Genomic DNA, 16,702 nt, shown 5'->3' with positions numbered 1-16,702 from the left:
CTTCACCAGCTTGTTTGAAGTTTAGATTTGGTGCCCATTGTATTCTTTGGGGGGGGGTCAAATGCCCCTTTGACAAGGATCACCTCAGACCATCAGAAAACACGATATTTACATTATGATTCATAACAGTAGAAAATTAGTTATGAAGTGGCAGCAAAAATATTTTTACATCCCAGCACTCAGGAGGCAGAGGCAGGTGGGTCTCTGTGAGTTTGAGGCCAGCCTTGTCTACAGGAGCTAGTTCCAGGACAGGCCCCAAAAGCTACAAAGAAACCCTGTCTTGAAAAACAAAACAAAAAAAAATAATAATATTTTTACAGTTGTGGGTCACCACAACACGAAGAACTGTGTTAAAGGATGCAGCATTGGGAAAGTTGAGAACCACTGGTTTATATCAACTTGACACAAGCTAGAGTCACCGAGTAGAAGAGGGAACCTCTACTGATGAATTGCCTTCATCAAGTTAGCCTGCGAGCATGTCTGTGGGTCATTTTCTTGATTAATGATGGCTGTGAGGGGCCCAGCCCACTGTGGGCAGCACTACCCGTGAGAAGGTTGTCCGAGTCGTGAGTTGTATAAGAAAGCAGGCTGAGCAGACTGTGAGGAGCAAGCCAGGAAGCAGCATTTTTTTTCGTGGTCTCTGCTTCAATCCCTGCCTAAGGTTTCTACTTGGCTTCCTGCCCTGACTCTCCTCAGTGATGGAGCGCAAGCTGAAGCTGGAAGGTGAAATAAACCCTTACCTCCCTGAGCTGGTCTTCGGTCAGTGGTTATCATGGCAACAGACAGCAGACTAGGGCAGGAACTGGAAACGGAGCAAGTGATGTTGCTCTAACCAACCTGACCATGATTGTTTGGCGGGGGATGAAGGCAGCGTTTGGGGCTTTGGGCTGCAAAAGCCATCTAGTGCTGAGGACTTAATGAGCTGTTGTGGGAATTTGGAAGATAGTTTTAGAAGAAATGCTGATGATAGGGGCCTGGTTTGTATGTTTCCGAAGGAAGTAAAGACTCTGGCATGGCTGTTCGTGTGGTATTTTGGATTAAAGTCAATGAAAGTGAAACTTCTGCTTTACCCCACCGACTGTCCCAACAGGCAGTGCTGGTTTCCTGGGGTTGGAGAATCAGCTACAATTAACAAGAGACCAGCATCGCCGAGCTGAACTGTGGGAGGTATATTCTCAGGGTCATCACACAGATGCTGTGGTCCAGGGGTGGCCATTACTCTATCTCAAACTGGCAGCAGACTTGGTAACGTGTAAGAGTCACATGTAGCACTAGAGTTGGTTTCTGTGGCATGGAAGCAGAAGGGCTGAAGAGGTCATGGTGAGAGGCAGGGCCTTGATACTGTGAGAGGCCAGGAGGTCAGAGGTGAAAGGGCAACTTCAGCTGCAGTGGAGATCCACACATACTGAAGATGCCAAGATAGTGGGACAACCTCTGAGGTTAGCAGCAGCTATGGGGGGGAGACAGCCTGAACCTATGAGAGAAGTTATGTGTGCAGTGAACAGCAAAGTCCGAGAGGTAAAGTTACCCAAAAGCTGTGGAGCCCAGAAGGTCTTGACTGAGTCACAGATGAGGGGCATTGAGGTACATGATTTCATTAACACTATTGGATGTTGGTTTTGCTTTGCTTTGATTGTAACTGTGCTCTGGTTCGTTCTTAGAATAAGATGTATTTATTATTATTTTATAAGAACCCTTGGAGAGTTGAGAGACCTTGGATTTTTTTTTTAAAGACAGAGTAGTTTTTTTTAATGAACTTAAAGTATTTGGATTGTTTAGAGGCTGTGGTGTTTTTAAAGTTGCAGTAGGTTTTATTTTGTGATGTTAATATGAACATGACCCCTTGGGTACAAACATAAAGGAAAGGTTACGGTTTAATAATGACATGTTTGTGCATCAAGTTGACAAGGGGTCTAATATGTTTTTGCTTGGTTTGTCAATTATCGAAGGCTTGAATCTCCTAGGAAGAGGGAACAATCTCAACTGAGAAATCGCCTCCATCAGATTGACCTGTAAGCACATCTGTGGGGTATTTTATGATTGGTGTGGGAGGACCCAGTCCATTGTGGGCAGTGCCATCCATGAGCAAGTGATTCTGGGTTGTATTAAAAAACAAACAAGCAACAAAACAGACTGAGTAAGCCCTGGGGAACAACCCAGTAAGCAGCATGCTCCATGGTCTCTGCTTCAGTACCTGCCTTCACGTTCCTTGTCGAGTCCATGCCCTGACTTCCCTCCACGATGGACTATGGTTTGGAGGTATGAGCTAAATAAATCAATGCCCTCACCACCAAGTTGGCTTCAGTCAGTGTTTTATCACTAGAAAGTAGACTAGAACAAAATGCCTTCTGCCCTGACCTGCAGGAATCCATGTCTCACCCATTCACGTGGTCACTCGATGGGGCAGCCAGTTATGAGGGCTCGGAAGCCTGGCAGAACAGCAATGGCTGTTTCAGCACTGCGCCCAGTTTGTGAGCCCCTAAGTCACTGATGCTGCCTGTGGAGCTTCCCATGAGTCCCCGAGTTTGGAGAGGGAGATGAACTCACCATGGAAGTTGGTGGAGAACTGTGATCTACAGCATTGGCAACAAAGATGGCATTCACATAGGCTCTGAAGCACACGTATGACATTAGTAGGCATTAGCACAGGCTCTGACGCACATGCACACATTAGTAGGCATTTGTAGAATGTTAGCATTCCAAGGAAGTAGGCAGTAGATAAAAATCCTTATAGCATAGTGACAAATGGGAACACAGGATTGCACATCAGAATTTTGCTGGGTTTACCCAGATGTGAGCAGGCAGATCACAGACAAGATGCTGGGCTCTTAGCCTTCTTATCTAGTGCATCCATGGTATGAGGCACCGGGAGGTGAGTGTCGATTCAGAAAGCTGCTTGGTTTGGATGAAGACCTTGCTATGGTTCAATTATGTCCGCCCTAAAAGAGCTGCATTAGAGACCTAGTCACTGCACCTCTTTGGAAAGGGTCCAGTTGAAATAAGGCCAGTAGTGGTGGGGGAGTCCTAATTATACAGTGTTCTCTCCAGGGACTTCTGGACACAGAACGTGAGTTGGTAAGGTGTTGATTTCCCTGGAACTCCTGGTGCCCCTAGGAGTCAGCAGCCAAGCTATGCTGGAAGGATGGGTAAGTAAGTATTTGGAGTCTTGAATCTCAGAATTCAGGTTATTGTATCTCACAAAGAGGGGATGAGAGCATCACCACCCTGACCTGCCCCCTCCCTGAGTGTTTGGTGGTAGTCCTTCCCGTTACAGAAGATCGGATACTCTATCTTGGTGTGTTCTCTGTTAAAAGGGTAAATAGAAGGTTAATGTGGAAGTAATTAAGATCTTAACTCAAGTGCGTAGTTAAAAGATAATTGAAGAATAGACAAGGTCTCCAGGGACCCTGAGCCTCTGAAATGTTATTCAGATTCTAGACAGCCTGTCTTGAAACTCCTTGTAAGTTAAATCCTGTGTGCAAGGACTTAGAGAGTAAAGTACCTGGGACAGGGGGCTGCCTAGAAGCAGTCACCATCCATTCCCAGCCCGGGGCTGCTTCTCATTTGACTCCTCAATGGTGGTTTCAGGGAGGCATATTAATTCACTTTGGGCATCATATAGAAAATGTGCAGATTTTTTACTGGGCTGGGGCGGGGGGAGCAGGTACCGTGAGTAATAGATGAAGGGCAGACAGAGAAAGTTATTGGGAGTGAGGAGTGAGACGGAAAGGGAAATGGGTGGTGAAGCCAAACTTCCGTGGTGCGGGGGGGGGGGGGGGGGGGGGGGGGGGGGGGGGGGGGGGGCAGTTCATCACTCTGACCTGTGTGACATGGGACTGTTGTGTAAATTCTGTGGATGAGAACACAAGGGTCAGGGGACTTCCAGACAGGAAGGGAACACCCAAAAAGGCAGCAGCAATAGGTGTCTGACACCACAGTACTGAGGTGGTGAGCAGGGGGTGGAGGCGGGGGTGGGGCTTCATTTGTGAGGCCCTCAAACTCCTGAGTGCACGTGACCGCACTCACTACACGGGCAGTGCTCAGTGCCTGCTTGGGAACAAGGGTCTGGTGTCATTCTGGGAAGAGAAATAGGAGGTCTCCTTAATGGTGTTACTGCACGTGGGCACACCAGTTACGTATGTGCATTTATGTTCATATCATTTATATCAGTAATTAAATCTGTATTGAATCTATCATTTATATTAATTATATATATTAATATTAATTAATTGTAGCTTCAATCATCTATGCTTATGTCTATCATTGCAGACATGTGTGTATACAATTTTTTTTGAGACAGGAAGACAAAGTCTAAGTATGCTGTCTGTGCTGGATTCAAATCCCAAGACTCAACTGAGACTTCTCACTCAGCCTTCTGCAAAGGAGGCTCCAAGCAGGCTAGCTATGTATGTATGCATGTATATGTGTATATATATGCATGTGCTTTATTTATTGGTTTGGTAGTGGTTGGGAGTGAGTCACAGACTACTGCACAATTAAGCATTCTACCACTGAGACACATCCCATGCCTGTGTTTTGTTTGTTTGTTGAAACAGACTCTCGTGTAACACCAGCTTGTCATGCGCTTGCTAGTTGGCAAGGGTGACTTTAAAGTCCTCCTCCTCCTGACTCAACTCACACCACCACACTGAACTCCACACCTGTCAAATGAGGAAGCAGCCACAGAGAAACCACTGCTGCACTGTGTTCGAGTCAGAAGTGGAACAAAGGCTGGGCTGTGTTCCACCCATGCAAGAGCTCTGTGGACTCGTCTCTTTGCTCCTCTCTTTAGGGAGACTGAATTAGTGGCAAAGTGCCATACACTGGGTGGCTTTGGACAATAATCACATTCTCTTTCCAGTGCCGGAGGCCAGACTTCTGGGACCAAACTGAAGGCTAGGTCTTGCTGCCCTTGGATGCTCAGGAGAAGGACCTACTGGGCCTCACTCCTGCCAAGTGTTCTGTGGCAGGTGCCAGCAGGATTGCTATCTTCATAGGACACGCCCTCTGTCCCCAGATGTTCAGCAACCAGATACCCACCACATGCCGAGCCCAGATTCCCAGGTGGAGGTGCCAACAGGCACCAGCCGCATTTTAATAAGCAGTGTGTTCTATTGTAGCACAAACCCACAGATTGGTTACATTTTCATGAAAAGTGGTTCATTTAGAGTCACAGTTCTTGTCAGATCTGGAGTTGCATCAGACAATGGCTTCTAAGTGGCAATGTGCCCAGGCAGCTCAAGGGACCACTTGGTAAGAAGCAGGAAGTGTCCTCTGTTTCCTGAAACTTTCAAAGGCCAGCAGTGTTGGGAGCAGTGAGACCCCAGATCCTGAATTTCTTGTAAACAACTTGTTTTTCCCGGATCTGAGTGCCTACAGCTGCTCTGGGCACGAGACCTTCAGGAGTTCCTGATGGCAGGAGAGTGGTTTCTGGTGGGTTTGGCTGGGGCATGGCTATCTCTATATAATCTGCCCCTGAACACAATAAAGGGAACACTCTTGGGGCTTTGATATCAGTGTTAAAAGGTCTGTATGTGGCTGTCTGTCTTTCCTTCTGTCTGTATTCTCAACCTCCAGCCCCTTGCCCGAAGCTCGCGAACTGGGTTCTAGCACACACAGCGCAGACATGGGGCACGGTGCGCGGCACAGCAGGACACAATCAGAAGCCCACTTTGACCACATTCTAATCCCAGTCACTCCCTGAAAGCCTTGTCTCGATGCTCCAGAATATAAGTTTAAGTTTCGATTTCTACCCTCTGAGCACCTCCTGATGCAGAGTTAAATAAAGCACAGGCTCCTTGGGGACACCCAGACCACATCCAAACCACAGCAAAAGGAAGTGAGAACCAGAAACAGGTAGTGTTCCCATAGAGTCCTCTGGACTGGGTGCCATGGAACAGAACCTGTTGCTTCAGACATGGTCACACTCCATCTTTCATAAACCCACATCCCCCCTACATGCTCCCTCCCACAGACACCCCTACACACACACGCTCACCCTCCCACACCCTTGAACAACACACATCCCCTAACACTCTAATGTCATTACATACACAGTCACACACTTAAGAACATCTTCAGCAGATTCGTCGCAATGCCCGGCAAAATCCTTCAAAGACCTCGAAAGAACGGTATTCAACTTCATATGGAAAAGCAAAAGAACCGGGACAGCCAAAACAATTCTGCACAATAAAAGAACTTCTGGAGGCATCACAATCCCTGACTTCAAACTCTACTACAAAGCTTCAGTACTGAAAACAGCCTGGTATTGGCATAAGAACAGACAGGAGGACCAATGGAACTGAATAGAAGACCCAGATATTAATCCACACATCTTTAAACACCTGATCTTTGAGAAAGAAGCAAAAAAAATTTTTTTGACAAGAAGCAAAAGGAGTAAAGACCTAAACAGAGAACTCTCAACAGAGGAATCTAAAATGGCTGAAAGACACGTAAGGAAATGTTCAACATCCTTAGTCATCAGAGAAATGCAAATCAAAACAACTCTTACACCTGTAAGAATGGCCAATATCAAAAACATTGATGACAACTTATGCTAGAGAGGATGTGGGGTAAAGGGAACATTCCTGCATTGCTGGTGGGAGTGCAAGCTGGTACAACCCCTTTGGATGTCAGTGTGGCGATTTCTCAAAAAATTAGGAAACAACCTTCCTCAAGACCCAGCAATACCACTTTGGGTATATATCCAAAGGATGCTCAACTGTGCCACAAGGACATGTTCATAGCAGCTTTGTTTGTCATAGCCAGAACCTGGAAACAACTTGAATGATGGATAAGGAAAATGTGGTACATTTACACAATGGAGTACTACACAGTAGAAAAAATAACGACATCTTGAATTTTGCAGGAAAATGGATGGAGCTAGAAAACATTATTTTGAATGAGGTAACCCAGACACAGACAATTATCACATGTACTCACTCATAGGTGGTTCTTAAACATAAAGCAAAGAAAGCCAGCCTACAAACCACAATCCCAGAGAACTTAGACAAGAATGAGAACACTGAGAGAGACTTACATAGATATAATCTACATGGGAAGTAGAAAGTAGAAAAAGACAAGTTCTCCTGAGTAAAATGGAAACATCTGGGACCTTGGGGGAGGATTGAAGGGAGGAAGGGAGAGGCAGGTAGGGGAGCAGAGAAAAATATAAAATAGAATATCTTCAAACACAAGCTCAAAATCTCAGCTATATACAGTACCCCAAAATCGTACAGTATCCCCAAAATCTCAGCTATGTATCCAGGCTCACTGTCACACAACACCCTCCTTTCTGAGTGGATCATCTTGCCATCTGGAGCTTTCCTCACGGGGCTCCAGCTTTGCTCTGAAATCCGCCAGCTCATCTGTTTAGTGAGCGCTCTGGCTGGTATTTTCAGGACTTGGGTCCTTCTGTGGGAAGCTCTTGGGCTTCTGTGCCCAGGTTTCCCTATGACCTAACACGCGGTTTCCATTCTCAGACACTTCTCCAGAGGGACTTACCAGCTCACTGGGATGTTGGGAAGCCTTCCGTAGGCAGCGCCTTGCAGCAGCCTGAAGTGCTTCCTGAATACCACTTTCACCTTAGGATGAAGCAGAGGAGCCCCTAAGGGCACCAGAAGAGACCCCTTCACTTTCTGCCTACTCTCCAGGGTTAGACATCATCATAGGATCCTAGAGGCAAATGAGATTGTCACTTAAAGGCCGGTGCCTTGCTCCACAGCCCTGCCACTTCCATGGCCTTCCCTGGGTCTTGTCGCAATCCCCTAATGGGTCTGACAAGCCGAGTTCAAGAATATCTCTCTGGAAAAAAAAAAAAAAAAAGAATATCTCTCTGGATTTTGTCTCTTGTGACCAGGTTGTTGGGGAATATTATCTTAAGGTGTGTGACTTTTGTTTACGCTGCATTTGTTTAACTCTGTGAAGCTGTGGTTCGTTGCCTGTCTAAAACACCTGATGGTCTAATAAAGAGCTGAATGCCCAATAGCGGGGCAGGAGCAAGGATAGGCGGTGCTGGCAGGCAGAGTATAAACAGGAGGAAAACTCTGGGAGGAAAGAGAACAATGAGAAAGCAAGAAGAGGAGGACAATAGGTCCCAGCACCCAGCCAGCCAGGGAATATGAGAAGGTAAGACGTACAAAGTAAAAAAAGATAAAAGCCTAAAGGCAAAAGGTAGTCGGGATAATTTAAGATAAGAAAAGATTGTGGCTCACGCCTTAATCCCAGCACTCGGAGACAGAGACAGAGACAGAGGCAGAGGCAGGTAAATCCCTGTGAGTTCGAGTTCCAGGACAGCTAGGACTGTTACACAGGGAAACTCTGTCTTGAAAAACCAAAAAGAGAAGATGGCAAGAAAGAAGCCACACTAAGGCCAGACATTCATAAGTAAAAATAAGACTCTACGTGATTTATCTGCGAGCTGGGTGGTGGGCTTCTTCAAAAGCCAAAAGAGTAAACATCCCTCAACATAAGTTAATTATGCGAACCATAGTGCCCCACACTCCTCTAAAGGAGAAGCATCCACCACCTCAGTGGTCTACTGGCTGGTAACAGAATGAATGTTCCTCAGTTCTGAGTCCAAACCTGTCATTGGAGCTAGAGATGTGTGCCCACCCATCATGCTCGCCTTCCTGTGCTGGCTTCTAGCAATGGTCTGGAGCCTCACGTGCCAAAGACTCAAGCCCACAGAGACTTGTGTGGTTGTGGAGAAAAAAAAATCTTCCTAGAAATACAGCCATGCACCCTCTGTCTGTCTGTCTGTCTTTATCTCTCTGTCTCTAGCTTTGTCTCTGTCTTTGAGTTTGTCTCTTTCTGTTCCTCTCTCTTTCTATCCGTCTATATTTGTAGCCATTAGACCAACAGTTCTCAACCTGTGGGTCGCAACAGGGATCCCCTAAAACCATCAGAAAACATGGATATTTACATGATGATTCATAACAATAGCAAAATTAGTTACAAAGTAGCAATGGAAAGATTTTATGGTTGGGGGTCACCACAACAAACAGAACTGTATTAAAGGGTCACAGTGCTAGGAACGTTGAGAACCACTGTGCTAGAGTTTATACTGATGTTTTTAGGGAAAAGAGACTAGTTCCCTTAATGCTTAAGAAAAAAACCAATGAGCCGGGCGATGGTGGCGCACGCCTTTAATCCCAGCACTCGGGAGGCAGAGGCAGGCGGATCTCTGGGAGTTCGAGACCAGCCTGGTCTACAGAGCTAGTTCCAGGACAGGCTCCAAAGCCACAGAGAATCCCTGTCTCGAAAAACAAAACAAAACAAAAACAAAAAAAAAAAAAAGAAAGAAAGAAAGAAAGAAAGAAAGAAAGAAAGAAAATATAAAGACTAAAAAAGAATTCCTAGGACTGGAGAGGTGGCTGGGTGCATAAAGCAACTGCAGTGTAGATGAGAGAACCGGAGTTCTGATTCCCAGAACCCATATAAACATCTGGCAGGTGTGGCCCCCACCTATATAATACCAGTACAGAAGAGGCAGGACGGGATCCCTGGGCCAAGGTGGTCAGCCAAACAAGCTGAAGTAAGAGTGACCAAGGAAGACAGCCATTGTAAACCTCTGGCCTCCACACACATGAGAAAACACGCACACACATAGCTGCACATATACTCATGCAAAAAAAAAAAAAAACCAATTCTCCCAGACAAACCGGAAGCACGACGGTCAACAGAAAAACAGTTTGCATTTGCACGGTGCTGCTTCCGTGTTATGTAATGAGTCAACGGGGTGAAAACTGTGCCATGGCTACAGTTGGAGACATGGCGTTTCCAGCACCTAATATTCTAAGTCTGCATAATGGGCCAGAGGTCAGCCATCTTCTCAAAAGGTGGCTCTCCCCATACTGGCCAGACCTACTCCTCCATAACCACCCCACCTGCTAGAGGAAGACAGGGAGAGGGGCCTGCATTTGGCTTGAGGACCTTGCATCCTCCTGCCTGAGAACTCTGCATCCCTGAAGGGAGGGGAGCTGTGAGAGAGGCCATCAGAGATTGTCTGAGCCCAGTGCAGGGGTGTAAGGCATCCAAGGTGGGGCCTTTAGACACACGGTCTCGTGATATCTGCTTGACCCTCAGACTCAGCCTAAAAGTCCAAATTTGGGAGCCTGCAGTACCCAAATACCTCTGAAGACCGTGGCCATTCCACCTAAGTGTGCTTTTGTTTTTACAAAGTGCACAGGAGCTTGTTATGAGAAGAATCTTGGGGAAGCATGAATTATGTGGTTATGTGGCTTCCAGGCCAATCCCTGAGGCAGACCTTCTCCCGAGGACTGGAGTAGGTAGTAGTTTCCAGAGACAAGCACCATTGGGAGTATGGTACAGCCAGTGAGGCACAGAGCTCCCCACAAGACTGGGAGAGGATGGAACCAAATCTGAGGGGGCGTCTCATCCCCTCCCCTCTAGGCCATTCTGAAACCACAAGTCTGTTGTGTTCTTACTGAGTGGTAGGAAAGGGTGGGGACCCTCTGTGAACCCATGGGTGTCAATCAGATGGAATTATTAGCTGTTAGATTATGCACCAAACACGTGCTTCACAGTTCTGGCACTGGGTCTCCTAGAGCTGAGCCTGGCAGACCCTGTGCCAGCTGACAGTTATCTCCTGGTCCACAGTCAGGTGTCTTCTCTTTGTGTCCCCCTACATGAAGGGGCAAAGACCATCCTGGGTTTTTTCATAAGGACTCCAATCCCAACACGGAGCTGAACCTTTCTGACCTCACAGCTTCCTCAAGGCTCCTCAGTGCCTCACCTGTGGGTGAGGATTTCAATGACACTGAGACTGTGGCCTGAACACCTAGCATCTAACAGTTAAGACACACCTAAGTTCTAAGATGGCCGGACTCATACCCATTGATGATATCCCTTCCCTCCACTGAGGCCTTAGCCATGAGGCTAGCTTTAGCATGCTGGTCCTTGAAAAGAGTAATTCGGGGACTGGGGAGATGGCCTGGTAGTTAAGAGCACTTGCTGCTCTTCCAAGGACCCGGGTTTGACTCTCAGCACCCATGCGACAGCTCACAGTTCTAGGGGATCCTATACTTACTTCTGGCCTCTGAGGGCACCAGGCATGCAAATACTACACAGACACACATGCATATGGAACACATAAAATCACAAAAGGATTTTAAGATGAATGGGGTGACAGTCTCAGCAGGTAGGCCACATGTATTTGCTCCGTGACACTGCTTTCCCCCAGCGTCCAGAAGCCGCATGGCCGAGGAGGCCAGGCATGCCGTGGAGATAGGTGCCAGAGGGGAGAAACCCTCACTACCCCAGTTGCCTAGGTACCCACGCTTGCTGTGTGGGTGATGTGATCCTGGAAGACTGCAGCCCCACAGAGCCCTGAGTCTCAAAATACCCATTCAGATGAACAGTCGTACAGGCAGAAGTTAGACCTGGACCCGCATGGCTCAGTCCAGAGCTCCCCATCAACAGCCATCAGAACATGGGTCTTGCTCTCCTGTGTAGATCACTGAGGAGTCTTCTCCCCACTGCCCAATCTGGTGAGCAGGGATCACTCACCTGGAGTCCAGGGAATCTAGACTGCTGGTGTCTAGCAGATCATTTAAAACCCTGCCGAGTCTGCTTTTCACACGGGTGGCGAGACAAGGACACAGAAGACTATTGTGGAAAAACAAGTCCATTCGCACACAACTTCTAGAAACCAGAGGGACACCACACCAAAGAGGTCACAGGGAGCACCCAGCCAGCCGGCAATCAAAAAGAAGTTGGCCGAGAACAGGGGCCATTGCCTAAGGATGCAGCAAGGGGTGAAGCCTAGAGAGCTGGTGCAGGAGGAGGAGCTAGTGTCTCCCTGGGAGCAGGGCCTGATAGACAGGGCAGGTCAGTCGCTCTGGGTCCTGGGCCTACTAAGGAAAGCCCCTAGTTATCTTCCCACATCTGTGAACCTGGGCATGTAGCCAGACCCCCAGGATGTCTGAAGTCACATACAACACAGCAAGTGAAAACCACAAAGAATGCACACATATCACATGAACATAAGGCTTAAAACGAAGAACTGCTTCCTCAACGGAGAGCACTCAATTATGTATTGATAGGAATGCTGTCACTGTGCGCTTAGAAACCAGCTAATTGTGTGTTCCCTTGCTGGGCTGTGTGGGCTCTCCGTCTACACGGGAGTCCGGGTGTGCACTTACCAACTGGGTCACATCTGCCAGGGGAGGCTGCTTGCCCACACAGGTCTGACAGGATGCTGGCTCACGCTGGGTCATGTAATTGTCCCTACTTTGACCAGCTCACACAACAGGTCTGACTGCTGGGCTCCGGCTGGGCACTGCCATGAAGGCCAGCAGTAGGTGGGGCTTAAAGATTGCACGCATTGGTAACAGGCCTGCTTCCTATTAGACATCCTGTGATGCCTACTCATATAGGGTGACCTAGACCTCATTCCTGAAGAAGCCCTGCCTACATTATTACAACTACCTTGCCTGCCTGGTTCTGTCAGTCTGCCGAGAAGCAGGAAATGCCCTGATTCCTGGCAGCTGGGAGAATATCTGGAACCCTGTCCCTTCACCACCATTGGGACTGTTTGGCATTTCTCTCCCTGGTTTGTCAGCGGCTTTGGTTCAGCCTGACGTCTCAGTCACGCATCTAAAAGCAAGGCAGGCGCCTGTGATGAAAAGCTGGGAAGAAAACATTTAGGTAAGTTTTCAGTTTGGCGATTCGCAAATAGAAGAAACTCTGTGTTACTGTTTGTTGTAGGAGCTTGAGGCTGTTCCCTGCTCACTGCCTCTCGGGGAGCCAGGAGGGAGTTTATTCAAGTCCAATCTTGACAACGAAGTGGGGTTTTCCATCTCACACCCCATCTAGGCAGGGAGCTGGGAGGTTAGCTGGGTATTGGTTGCTTTTATTGAGATGGTAGGTAAAAATCTGAGCCTATTATGCAGCATTGATCCTCGGGGTTTTGTCCCCTCTTGTTTGGAGTCCCTCCTGTCCTTTTCCTTAAATGTCAAGTCGACCCCACACCTCCTGAGTTGGTGCCTCTATTTTTCCTTCTAGACGTATTTTATCTTTTCCTAAGTCAATCTTTATGGATAGATCAGGTATTGTGTGTTAAATATACCACTTTCTTTAGAATTTGGAATACTGTGTGAAAATGGACAGGCTGTTAAAAGTTGGGGAAGGCTGAGGGAAAACAGGTTTGGGGTAAGAGGCTATCCGTTTGCTCTAAATATCTAAAAATCTAAATATCGATTGAGAATCTTAAGCCAACGCTACCTGCCAAGCACTACATTATTCCAGTCTAAGTTCTTACAGTACTTCCTATAGGAATCTTTTTTTCCAGGGCCTCTGTTACTGTTTCTTGTACTTGCCTACTTTATCCGTCTATCTAACTCTTGCAAAAGAGGAGTTATTATATTGCAGTTCACTAAATGTTTTTCTATGCCCTTATATTTGACTCAAGTCCCATTACATTTTGTGTTGGCCAGGAGGGGAGGCTATCTCTGAGTCTGTTAAGTTGTTCCTAAAACATTAACCGGAATAAAAGCAAATCAAGGTGGTTACATACAGGTATTAAAATGAAGTTGTCCCAAGTCTGATAGGGTGGGATGTTTCGGTAGTCACAGCCACTCAGGAGGTTGAGGCAGAAGGATTTAGGAAAATTTATGGAGCCCAGGAATTTGAAACCAGCCTGGGCAACATAGTGAAACCCTGTCTTTGAAAAAAAGAAAATAATGTATTTTTCTGTGACTGGAAATATGACTGCTTGCCTAGCATCAAGAAGACTTTTGTAGATCCCAGTATCATGGAAGGAGGGAAGAGAAAATAAAGAGAAGGAAAAGGTTGGTGAAGAAAAGAGGAAGAAGGAGAAAACCAAAGAAAAGAAGGAAAATTTTGCTTAAACCACTCTAGGTCTGGCTGAGGACTTGGCCCAGTCGGTAAAGTGCCTTCCTTATAAACACGAATATGGAGCCTGGGTCCCTAGCGCCATGTTAAAAGCCAGCTGTGGCGGCACATACTCCATAATCTCAGCGATAATGACAGGGGAGGACAATCCACTCACTGGCCAGCTAGCCTGGCTCTTGTAGCAAGCGTTCAAGCCCAGGGGAACCAGCTTCAAATACAAGGTAGAAGGTTGTGAGTCCCACTGGTCAAGACTAAGACCACTACCAAGTTCAAGGCCAAATCTGAAGCAAACTTTATTTATGGCCTGGTGAATGGACTCTGGACAGAACCATCTCTGGGTTTCCAGAAAACAGCCCCAATCACAGGTGCAGCAGCTTAAGTATTTCCAGTCGGGTCCAATCGGGGGCAAGCATACATCTGATGTAACTTTGGCCTACATCCAGTCAGGGGCAAGCATACATCTGATGTAACTTTGGCCTACATCCAATCAGGGCAAACATACATCCTGGCATATTTTCTGTGAATCTCCCACCCACTTGTGATTAAGTACGTCTGGTGTAGGCGGGTCCAACAACCTCATTTAGGAAGTGAAAATCTGTGGCTTCTTATCAGCCTCTGATCAGCAAGCCCCTTATCCAAGGACAGGTAGTTCCTGGAATGCTGGAGGCATTTTTGCTTCATGGACCTCTGTGGTATAGTAATTAAAACTTCAAATGTAACTTTGGCTCTCACAAGGCATTCGAGGACCAATGACTCTCTCAATGTTGCCCTGGGGTCGCCAAATATTCTTTGTGTAAGAATGCAAACATCCCCCCCACACACACAACTGGGAGGGATATCAAAACCAAAACAAACAAAAATACTTCTATCCTTCTACTTCACCTGAGTCCCAGTCCTGGTTGGCATTGTCCCAGGAAGTATAGCACAGACCTTTGTGGGATATCATCCTTCCTCACAGTTTCTTCCTAGATTATAGTGCACCCCTTAATGGTTCCCACTGAAGCATGGTGTTCTCCCTACAGTTCCTTCTGGTGCAGTGTCCTCCACTAAAGGTTCCCTCTGGAGATGGCACCTCTGGTCCCATGATTCCTACGAGCATGGCACGGCCCACTAAATGTCACCGTGGTATCGTAGTGTTAAGATAGGCATGTTTCTCCTTCCTGGGTATGGCTTTTTATTCTCCACAATGGTGACATTCCACTCTGAAAACTTCTGCTGGGGATTTATTTGGTGCTACAGAACCTCTGATACCTTTTTCCCTCCTGAAGCCAGAACCACCTAACCACCCTACCTCCAAAGTTGTGACAACCATGAAAAGCCGCTATGGACACACGTCCCCACAGGAATAAGTCACCCAGATTAAAGTCATGTAATTGCTCATGTCTCTGTCAGGATGTCTATAGCTGACTGCTAGGGCAATGTCTTTATAACCGCTAACTTCCTACTTCCCGTGAGCCATGCCCATTGTGTGAGGCTGATATTCAGAGGGCAAAGATTTTGGGGTCATGAGACTACTCCTGCTTTCACTGTGGAGACCAAACACTCTGGAATCACAGGGTTGACTCAGGAAAGCCCTGGTGCTGCTACCGGGTCACCTCACCAGCAACTCCTGGCCTAAAGGTCCATTCCTGGCTGTAGGCCCTGTGCCTTGTGGCTCAGAACTCACGAGGTATCCAGAAAGTGCTTTTAGGTAAAGAAATGGGCACAGTGTATGTTTCTATCAGCTGGAAGGCCTGCAGATCTCTGAGAGTTTGAGGCCAGTCTCCTCTACAAAGTGAGTTCTAGGACAGCCAGGGTTACACAGAGAAACCCGGTCTCAAAGCAAAACAAAAAAATTGCAATATTCAATGAAAAAATTCAGGACTAATCAGTCAGGTTCTCCCCCAGAGGCCTGCTGTGGAAAGGGCGGTCCAAGTGGGGTTCCATAGCTGGGACAGTGGACTCGGGCTGATTGTGAGGGCAGTGGGAAATTTCAGAGAAGAAACAGACACCCAGGCTACAGCATTGACCTTGCTGCGGGGACTCGAGAGACTTCTCCCTGAGGGCAGGCCAGGTGGTGCGAAAGCTGCCTTTTAGCAGGAATTTAATCTGAAAGCGTTTGGTCAGCTTGGTGGGACTCTTGGCCAAACTGGCCCAAGGGTAGGACCTTGAGAACCTGATAGGACCCTGCTGGGAAGTGGGGTGGAATGTGCCACTGGGAAGATGGTGAGAGGAGCTAGTGACTGAGCCTTTGACACACCAGAAACCTGGGTTCCAGCTGCGCTCTAATGGTTCATCTGCTGGTGGATGCCTGAAGGCTTGTCCCAGTAATTATACTGATCATAGGTTAACACAGGCTGACCGACCAGAGGACCTGGTTCCAGTTCTCAGTACCCACGAGGTAGCTCACAGGAGTTTGTAACTCCAGTTCCGAGAGATCTGACACTTTCTTCTGGCCTTCTCAGGAACTGCATTCATGTGACACACAGACATACATGCAGGCAAACTCAAATACCACACAGGGTACAGTGTCTGGGCAAATTCTGAATCAGAAGAGGATTAAGGAAGGGGGGGTCAGCACTGGCCTCATCCGAAGTGAGGCTGGCGCTTTGACCACAACAGAAGAAAGACAGGAGTTTCAGGACAAGTCAGTATGAAGAGAACTGAAGGCTTATTAAGAAAATGGTGGCCGGGCTATGGTGGCGCACGCCTTTAATCCCAGCACTCGGGAAGCAGAGGCAGGTGGATCTCTGTGAGTTTGAGACCAGCCTGGTCTGCAAGAGCTAGTTCCAGGACAGGCTCCAAAGCCACAGAGAAACCCTGTCTCAACCCCCCCCCCAAAAAAAAA

General features: G+C 47.4%; 1 protein-coding gene and 1 long non-coding RNA gene across 2 annotated transcripts in view; both read left to right on the top strand.

Moving 5' to 3' along the window:
* Positions 1-612: 612 nt before the first annotated feature.
* LOC126498225 (uncharacterized) lies at positions 613-3,151 on the top strand. The gene is made up of 3 exons (XR_007590795.1): positions 613-723; positions 1,950-2,012; positions 3,049-3,151. It is a non-coding gene; the product is annotated as an uncharacterized lncRNA (long non-coding RNA).
* Positions 3,152-12,510: 9,359 nt separating this feature from the next.
* Cln8 (CLN8 transmembrane ER and ERGIC protein) overlaps positions 12,511-16,702 on the top strand; it is a 19,790-nt gene continuing 15,598 nt past the window's right edge. The window contains exon 1 of the mRNA XM_050136600.1: positions 12,511-12,669. The gene's annotated coding sequence lies outside the window, so the exon portion shown is untranslated. The remainder of the gene's footprint in view (positions 12,670-16,702) is intronic.

The sequence above is a fragment of the Alexandromys fortis genome, unplaced genomic scaffold (genome assembly GCF_014885135.2).
Source record: "Alexandromys fortis isolate MF-2015 unplaced genomic scaffold, M_Fortis_MF-2015_v1.1 scaffold_3, whole genome shotgun sequence".
NCBI lineage: Eukaryota > Metazoa > Chordata > Mammalia > Rodentia > Cricetidae > Alexandromys > Alexandromys fortis.
Note: the sequence above shows the minus strand (reverse complement) of the source record. Positions and strands in the feature narration are given on the sequence as shown.